This window comes from Corvus moneduloides, chromosome 3 (assembly GCF_009650955.1).
Source record: "Corvus moneduloides isolate bCorMon1 chromosome 3, bCorMon1.pri, whole genome shotgun sequence".
NCBI classification, from domain to species: domain Eukaryota; kingdom Metazoa; phylum Chordata; class Aves; order Passeriformes; family Corvidae; genus Corvus; species Corvus moneduloides.
This window is the reverse complement of record NC_045478.1, coordinates 106,216,761-106,226,371: the sequence shown is the minus strand read 5'-3', so window position 1 is coordinate 106,226,371 and position 9,611 is coordinate 106,216,761.

Below are 9,611 nucleotides of genomic sequence, written 5' to 3'. Positions count from 1 at the left end.
CAGTCCCTTGATACCCCTCACATGGGTGCAAGGTGCATATCTTTCTTGCTCTGCCCTGGGGAAAGAAGTAGGACTTCACTGCACAGGAGATGAACGCCCAGGAGAAATCTGGGCCAGGGTGCAAGAAACACGTTAGATTCTCGTTGCTGGCAGAAGCAATCTAAGCTGTCCCACTGGTGAGCTCTGTCTGGATCAGGTTCAAGAAGTGCTTGAAAAACTGTCAATCTGCCATCGAGGCAGCGGGATGCATTTCCCTGTAGTCAGGCTCCAGCAGACAAGCAGAATCAGCCTGAAAGCACAAGCCATGGCCCCAGAGCAGTAGCCAGCACTTATTAGGATCTCAGGAAGAATGAAGTTGGCAGGCTCAGGGAAACATATTGCTAAAAATACACTTGGCAGTTGGCAGGAGAGAAGCAAGGCAGAAACCTGCTTCACTCAGCCCTTTTTGGCCACATACCCTTGAAGCAGCAGGAGGCCCCACAGCAGGCGTGCCCTGACACCATCCTCAGTGGGACCAAGTAGTAAATCTGTATCAGTGAGGCCACAGCTCAAATGCTGTGTCCAGTTCTGGGCCTCTCACTACAAGAAAGGCATTGAGGTGCTGGAGCATGTCCAGAGAAGGGCAATGGAGCTGGGGAAGGGCCTGGAGCACAAGTCTGATGAGGAGCAGCTGAGGGAGCTGGGGGTGTTTAGCCTGGAGAAAAAGAGGCTCAGGGTGACCTTGTCACTCTCTACAACTGCCTGAAAGGAGGGTGTAGCCAGGTGGGTGTTCTCTTCTTTCAAGTAACAAGTCACAGGAGGAGAGGAAACAGCCTCAATCTGTGCTAGGGAAAGTTTAGATTGGCTATTGGGACAGATTTATTCACCAAAAGGGTTGTGAAGTATTGGAACAGACTATGCAGGGAAGTGGTTGAGTCACCATCCCTGGAAGTGTTGAAAGAAGTCTGTGTGGCAGTTAGGATATGATTTAGTGATGGGCTTGGCACTGCTCAGTTAATGTTGGACTTGATGATCTTACAGGTCTTTCCCAATCTACACAATTCTATGGTCCTATTGTATCTCACCTGTCAGCTATATCCTGGTCAAGTAGTGTGGGGAAAGTATCAGGTAATTAAGTAATAAGCTGCAATTGCATTTTAACTGTCAAAGTTATTTCTCCAAACTTCCTAAAAGATGTAATTTAGTCATCACAGCCTTCAGTTTCATTTTGAAGGCACTGAAGCAGGTCAGTCTTTGGGTCTTATGAGGAAAGTGTAAAAAAATCATTGTCAATAGGAAAGCCAGAAAGGAAGAGAACTCAGGGTAGGAGAGCAGATATGGAGGAGGAGATGAGGGGGAGGTGATTTTTATTTACTGTCAGGAGTGATATTGTCTCCTAGAAGAGGAAAAGTGCACAACTCTTGCAAGGCTTCTGCTGCTCTAAGTCTTTGTATCCTGCCTCTTACTGCCTAATGTGTGTCACCCACGCAGCGTGGTAAAACACTTGACCTCCTTTTGACATTCCCTTCTAGGGAATACTGTCCAGTGGCAAATGGAGAGTGTCAGTGAGACAGAGCAGGACTCCTTGCAAAGACCTTTAATAAATCATCACACCTTCTTGTCAGATTTTTGCATCCTGGATGCTTCTGTGAGGGCAGAGCTCCTATACATGTTTGGGGAAGATGAATCACTCCATCCCGATAATGCTTCAGGAAGAACTTTTCCTCCTTTCTAAATCATCTCTTGCAGTGTCTAACTAGCTGACTTCTAACTCTTCAGGGAGTAGGCCTGGTAGAACAAACCCAGCTTAGTAGTATCTTATTTCTCCTGGTTATTTTAAGTCCTTTGCCTTGGTCTGGTAACCAGAGTGGGAAGGTAAGGAAAAACTGCTTCTGGCAGCAGAATTGGAGGAGAGCATGTGCTGTCTCCTGCCTTGCAAAGTAAAGCAGTGTTTCTGTAAGAGTGTCAGTGTCCACAAGTGACTGCTGATCATGGTCTCTGTTGGAGTTAAAAACATTCTTCAGTTTATGAAAAATAGCAAAGTACCTGGCAATCCTGAATGAGTCCCACACAATCTTTTGGGGTAAGGCTATGCAGTTTGTACTCCTCACAAAAAATACAAGTGGCCAGAAAAAAATGTGTTTGTAGTCCTCTTCATGTGACTCAGAGCTTTAAATCTGTCCTCTTGCTTAATCCAAGAGCTGTGACTGCAGCACAACACTTTGCTGGCAGAGCATAGTTCTGCTAAAAGCAAGCTGCTTCCTATGGGCCATTCTGTGCAGAGAAAATCTCCTTGGAGAGCTTCTTAAAAGGTTAGTGGAAGAGATTCCCTACTAACTTCTGCTTCATAACATTATATGCTTCACGTGTTACCTGCTGTCCAAATAATTCCTGGGAGGTGATGTTTCACTTCAGCAAAATTTAGGAGCAAACTGTAGCAAATTGAAATTCTTACATTAAATTGCATCTGATAAACAAGTTCCTGTATTTGGCCAATTCTTGGTCAAAAAATTTATGACTGGTTAAAGTCTAGATTTTCTGGCATTGATTCAAAACCAATCTGTGCTTTTGTGTGTCAAGAAGTTTATACAAGGTTGGGATTGGTGAATGGCATCTGGAGAAGCAGCATAATTTAGCCCATTCAGCCATTTCTTTTTCTCAGTATGCCTCATATTTTATAAAATGTTTTCACTGTAGCCGTTGTGACACCACAGATGTAAAAACTCAGCAAACTGGCTGGAATACTGGAATCTGATGAGAAAACCTCAGGACTTCAAATGATGTTTTTTGTCTCTTCTGTAAGGTACTGTAGACATCTCCTGTCCCATATACTCCTTCCTGCTTTTCATCACGGGTTGTCAGCTTCATATGGTAAAAATGTGTAAAATCCCAGTGGTATATTAATTCCATTTTTCCCAGTGTTCAAAAACTCTTCAGATTCTGCTTCAAAATGTCCTGTATTTTGCCTGTGGTAGTTTCAAGTCCTTGCTACGGGATGCTGATGTCCCCAGTCTGAAATGAGGAGACAGTAACCCTGCAAACAGAAGTACTGCAGTTCCCTGCCTGTCATTAGTACATGTCAACACTTCATTAAACTGCCCAGAGCCTGCAAGCATAAGACAAATGGACCTGATTCTGCAAAAGAAGCAGAACCAAAAATAATAATTTTTCATCCTCTGTGTTTCGTGGGTTAATTGGACAGACATTCAACTGATTGGGGTAAGAATCTGAAAGGACAAGACAGGCAGCAGCTTAAAATATCATATTCCTACAGCTGGAAGCTGGGTGTCTGTGGGCCAGTAGGCCTTGTAAAGGTTGAGAGATTGATGTTTCCTGGCATGGGCCATGAGATAGCCACCTCCAGACACCCTGGGAAAATCAAAAGCTATCATGAGGTCCATTAGCTGCAAACTCCAGCCTGTAAGGTCAGGGCTGAAGCACAATGGATACAAGAGCGCATGAGACATTTAAATTGGTGTTGCATCTCTTTTGTAGACAAAAATCTTCAGTTTCTGGTGGTATTTCTCTTGATGAAAGCCATTCTGTATCTCTGAGTGTTCATGATTTCTAAATGTAAAGGTTTGGAGCTGCTGAATTGCAGTGGTGCATTATGTGCTGGGCAGAGAGATCAAGACATTCCAAGGAGACACACTGACCTCAGAGCTGAGGAAAGAATAAAGGCAAGAGAAATGAAGCAGCAAAACAAGCACATTTATGAACAGGATTTTGAAAATGTAAAGCTAAATTAATATTTTGTAAAAAATAATTTATTGCAGACATTAAATACACTTTTACCAGGTTAAGAAGCAAAAGCAAACCATATATAGGGACTGAGCTTATTTTTAGTCTATAGGAGGAAGAGAATCTAGCAAAGAGGATAGAATCATGGTGAAAGGATGCCAGATAATAGCATGAGTGAACATAGAGGAGAAAAAGGATAACTATCATCATGCATTGGAAAATGAACCTTTGGGATGTCAGGGATTACTGTGTAGGATGGCTCAAAGCCGCTTTATGCTGTTCAAATTCATGAGTGACCAAACCCACAACTGGTTTGAAGTCATCCAATGTTCTCAAAGGAAATGTAAAGTACTATTTTGTTACAACACTTGGCCAATGTTTGATTGGCTGAAAGATGACCTACTTTTCCATGTCTACCTGATAAAACCTATTTTTTCTCCTTATCACCCTCGGTGCTTCTCTTAGACCAACAGTACTACTACTGATGCTTTAAGACACTTGATGATGAAAAAACCAGCAATAATCAGAGTGAAAAATACAAGAACATTGAAAATCAGGGGAGGAGAAATTGTAGCCTAACTCTGTGACAGTTTATGGGAAAAGAAATTCTTTAGGGAAAGTGAAACTAGATTTCCCTGAAAATCACAGATTTATTGCAGGAAGACAGAAACTGTTCAGAAGAATGGTAACCAGTGCACAGTCTGTGACTCTGAGGTCCCAAAGAGATGCAGAGCTCTTTGGTCCAGCCATGTCCCACCTCCACCCTAGGGCACAACATGGGTATCCACCATCCCACCAAGAGCAGAAAGCTGGGTGAATGTGCAGGATTTGCAGATCTAAGTAGTTTTGCTGCCTCCTGAAAGAATAAAATCCTTTTATTTTGCGTGCTGTGTCCAGAGGGCTTTGCACCATCTCATACTGTATTTCAAAATCGATTTTCTCCTGCTCTCCTTGCAGAAGTAGCAGCTTTAACACTGGAAATGTTATAAACACAGGCTGAGGGAGGAGACTCATGGCTCTAGCTCCCTACTCAGTTTTCATAATATAGACCTTGCTACTTGAGCTTTTTTCCCAGTGCCTCTGGAAATTTTTTTTCTCCTGAATTTCAGTCTACTTACAGACTGGAAGAAGACCCAGTTGGGCAAGACAAGCAAATGCAGCACCTAGAGTCACAAAATTACAGCAGATATTCATGACCATAGCACAGGTTTCAGAAAGGGAAAGGCTTCCCACTGCTAGAAGTTACCTACCAGAATATTTTTATAAGTTTTGATGCTTTTGACAAGTGTGAAACTAACCCTAATAAATTAGTTACGAACTCAGACCTATCAGAACTTATGCAGCAGCTGTCTGAGAATCTGAGAAGGGATAGCAAGCTCCTGAACAACTGATTTAATTGAATGCAATTAAGGACTAAGAGGTATCAGATGCATGCAATCATTTTCTCTTGATCTAGAAATTCATATTAACTCTCAGAGAGCATTTTCAAATTTGCTATTTGCTGGTGCTCAGTTTTTTTGTGTGTGTGAGATTTATTCCCAGGATACATCTCATTGTATCCAACCAGCAAATTCTTCTTTATTGTGTTGTTATTTATTAAAATTCTCTTCAGGGAACACACCCCAGGCCTAGCAAATCCAAACAGCAAGGGATCCTCTCTGTCCAGTGGAAGCTACCTGAAAACTAAAAATATTTGCTCCAAAAATTTCCTGTGAGTATAAAATGCAACCCTTAAAAACCATGTTTGGACTCATTGTGTAAATAATTTTCATGTGTTAACTATATTTATTTGCTTTGTCTGGCACATAGATTGGTTACCAGCTCTATCTCCAAATTATTTTGGCAAAAGTAGTGCAGCACCCTTACAGAAAACATAGTTTGAACCGTATTACGAACTAAAATGTTAGAAGACCTAACAAGTAATTCCTTCTTAGCAAAGAACAGAATAGAATCATGTATCAGATACTTATCATAGAGGAAAATTATTATTTCAAAGCATTTTCTGTAGAAATATTAAGAGAATTAAACCTGTTTGATAAAATATTAAATCAAATTACTTTTCCCACCCATAAAATTTATATTTCTTTTTTTAAGTGTTGAAGAATCTACCTTGTGTTTGACATATTACCCCTTTCAATTTCTTTAACCTACATCCCAGAAATAATTAAAGTGAAATTACTCTGTGCAATGCAGAGTGAAATAAAGATAATGGTTTAAGAATCTGAATGTCAGTTTCGGCAAAGTCAAGCTGTTGGCACTCACTAACAGCAGGTTGGAATCGGAAAGAACTAGAGAGTCTTTCTAAATTAAAAAAATTCAAAACTACACTTTGGCCGGTTGTTGGGGTTTTAGGAGCTCTCCTGTTTGTTTGGGGTTTTTTTGTTTTTTTTTCTGTTAAAGGAATTTTCCCCCATACATGTTGCTAGGGGAGCAAATGACTGGGTACTTAAGAAGAACAAAAGACCTGGCTGCTCTTTTTGTTTCACCTGGGTGTGTGGTCAGTCGGCCTGCATTCGGGAGAGAGGGGGTCTGCTTTCTTGGGCTGCTTTTCCTCTCTACCGGAGCAGTCCCGGGATCCCAAGCCCGCCTTCCCTGCCGCGCTCGGAGCCGGGCTGTGGCCGCCCTGCCCCGCCGCTGCTTCGAGCCTTCGCTGCGCTGTAGCCGTGCTCGCCCTGCCTGCCCAGACCTCCGGGGGGTTCCCCGTTTGGATACACCTCGTCTGCCACCCGGGATTTGTGCTCGTCCCTGCCGTTCCAGCCTGCTGTTCCAGCCTGCTGTTCCCAAGGGTCTGGCCGGACACCGGGATCGGCTGCCCAGGGGTTTGTGAAGCCTTTGTCCCATCCCTTCCCGGGATCCCAGGTCTCCATTGCCGCGTGCTCCCCGAGCTCGCTCCGGAGCGCCCCCTGCAGCCGCGGGGGAACCATCGCACCTGCCCTGCTCACCGGGAGCCGCCAGCGCCCCTGCCGGCTGCGAGCGGAACTGCACCCGAGGGGAAAGGGCCCGACAGCCGAGAAGGCTGGGACTGGGTTTGTGATTGTTTATGTTACTGCCATGGTTATTGTTGTTTGTTTGCCCTGTTATACACATATAGATATATAATAGTAAAGAACTGTTATTCCTATTTCCCACAGCTTTGCCTAAAAGCCCTTGATTACAAAATTATCATAACTCAGAGGGAAGGGGGTTGCATCTGCCATTCCAAGGGAGACTTCTGCCTTCCTTAGCAGACACCTGTCTTTCAAACCAAGACACGGGTGCTTCCTTGATGGGGGACTGCGTTTGTCAGCATCACATAAAGACACAGGAGAGCAAATATTGTGTTCCTGGAAACCTTTCATCTCTTGCTTCACTGAACGTGCCAGACAGCTTGAACTCTCCACACTGGTGGGTGTGCCCAGAATACCATCCAGGCATTCCAAGTTTCCATAGGTATACTGCAAAGGAAGGCGTGGCTCTTCTTTCATTCTCAGTGTTGTTGCAAAGTGTGAAAGGACAAAGGCATTCCAGGATCCCTAAGAAACGACCCCTGTGAAGATGGGACCATCCCATGGCTGCCAGTCTGGGGTTCCTTGAAATACTTCAGGAGCCTCTGAGGTGACGCTGTGGGATGCACACAGGAGACGCTCCCCAGTTTTTTGCAGTCCCTGCACTGTTTAAATGACTTACAGTCCTGTTAGCTCTTGTGCTATCAGAGCTGTTTCTCTGTAGGAACTTTTAGGGAATACCATAAATCCTTCAGTAATTTTATGGTCAAGGCAGTATAATGCAGTTATTTTGGGCTCCAGCTCACGGTGCCATATGATTACATCAGATTCTGCATTTTCATGAAAAAGAAATGGCAAGTTTCTTGCCCTTACAGAAGGCTTTAAACTTTAAAAGATGAAATTGATGCAATGTCATCTGCCTGAGGGCCTGAAATAAGAGCTCTAAGGAGACTGATGCAATGTGATATGCTTGAGAGCCTGAAATGTGCTTCAAGGAGTGTGAACTCCTGTATGCAACTTCATTTCATATTTATTCCTGAACCCATGGTCCCAGCAAAGCTAGCTCCATCCATCCCTGCAAAGAGCAGTGAAAAGGTAGGAATAGATAATTGTGGCAAGCCCTGCCTACTCACTAAATCATCGTGCCCTGCAAATTAATGTAGGCATTACAGGTTACCCTGCTTCTCTTCCTTCTTCTCTTACCAAAAAAGGAGTCTTTTATTTTCCACTGCTACTTCCACTGGTTAAGTACAACCAGGAGCAGAAGGCTCCTGAGTGGAGAGTCATGAAGGGCTCGTTGGTAGTACTTACGGGCTCTGAATTATTTTATTCCAGCCACCGCATATTGGGAATGTCATTTAATAAAAGGATGTAATGAAAAGTAATGTTGAAAGTTCATGAATGTTGCATAGCTTGGTAAACTGTTATTTTTCTGTGTAAAGAGCCCTGGAAGTACACATGGGGGTAAGGGAAAGATGAATCTGTCAGGAAACCATGTTGAACAATTAGGCACTTAAGGCTAGCAGCAGAAAAAAAGCCAGGACTCGGCAGAAAAGTAGAATTAATGAAAGCCATTCTTCCCTTTGAGCCTTAACATTATCAGCCTGCCTTACTCCTACTTTATAGAATTGGCTCCTCTCCTTTTTTTAAGCTCAATTATGTGATATAACCAAAAGCATCATCTGGTCTTTTGGTACTTGTTACTATTTTCAGCTGTTAAATCATTTAAGTATTTTTGCAATTAAAAGAGGCTTTTAAGTGGGTTTTTAAGTGTGTGTGTGTGTGGGGTGTTCCCTCTTTGGGCAAAGCTGTTGTAATTGCTCAGCTGCTAATCAGCTAACGGTAGTTGGTTTGAATGTTTGTGATCTGACAGTGTATTCTCAAGGGACTGAAAATATGCTTATTTCTGATTCGCTAGAAGAAACCATGACATTTAACTGACTGAGGTCTCTATCCCACTGTGAACTCAATATAACCTTTGGTATGCTACTGGCTTGCAGAATAAAGAAAACCTTAACAGGCAGTTAAAAGAAAATAGAACTTAAGGAAGGAGTCATAGTAAAGCATCTGGAAAAAAAAAATAGAAACAGAAATATAACTATATGTGAATTAATTTCTGCTTGTCCTTACTTCTCTCTCAGTAGCCTGGCTAAACTTACCTGGCTAAATTTCTGAGGAAAAGAAGCTAAAAGAAAGAGATGTTCAGACTTTTTTTTTTTGAGTAATAAATTGACAAACAATAGAAGCAGAAAGAATGGAGAGAGCAGCGTAGGCTACAGCCAGATTTGCTGCTGTGACTTCGGTTAGGTAAGAGGTTACTGTTGGAACTCTGCTCACCACCTCCCCCTCAGTGTTACTGCCTCTCCAAGATCTGCAGGCGTTGCTGAACATGCAGATTTGAGTTGTGTTCTCTGACTTTAGGGAGTCACTGAACGTGTAACCCTGCCAGCAGCTCCAAAGGCAGCGCTGCTGCAGGGGCGGGAGCACCCACCCAAGGATCTACCCTTGGGATGGCAGTAACCCCAATAACCCAGCTCAGCTGCCAGGACAGCACTCCTGACCAGCTCCATGGGTGTCACTCCAAACCCACCAGATTTTTACTACTGTAATAAGAGCAGAATGTGACGCATAAAAGCTGCAAACAGAATGGGAGCGAAAGTGCATCAGTTTGGAGGAATAGGAAATGAAGGAGAAAAAGTTAAGAGAAAAAAAAAATGAAATGAGGCAGAATCTGGCTCAGATGTATAAACCATCTGTAGTGTGTATCAGTGTAGCAACAAAGATCACAGAAGCACAGAATCACAGAATATGCTGAGTTGGAAGGGACCCACTGGGATCATTGAGTCCAACTCCTGGCCCTGCACAGCTTTGTCCAAATGCTTCTTGAGCTCTGTCAGGCTTGGTGCT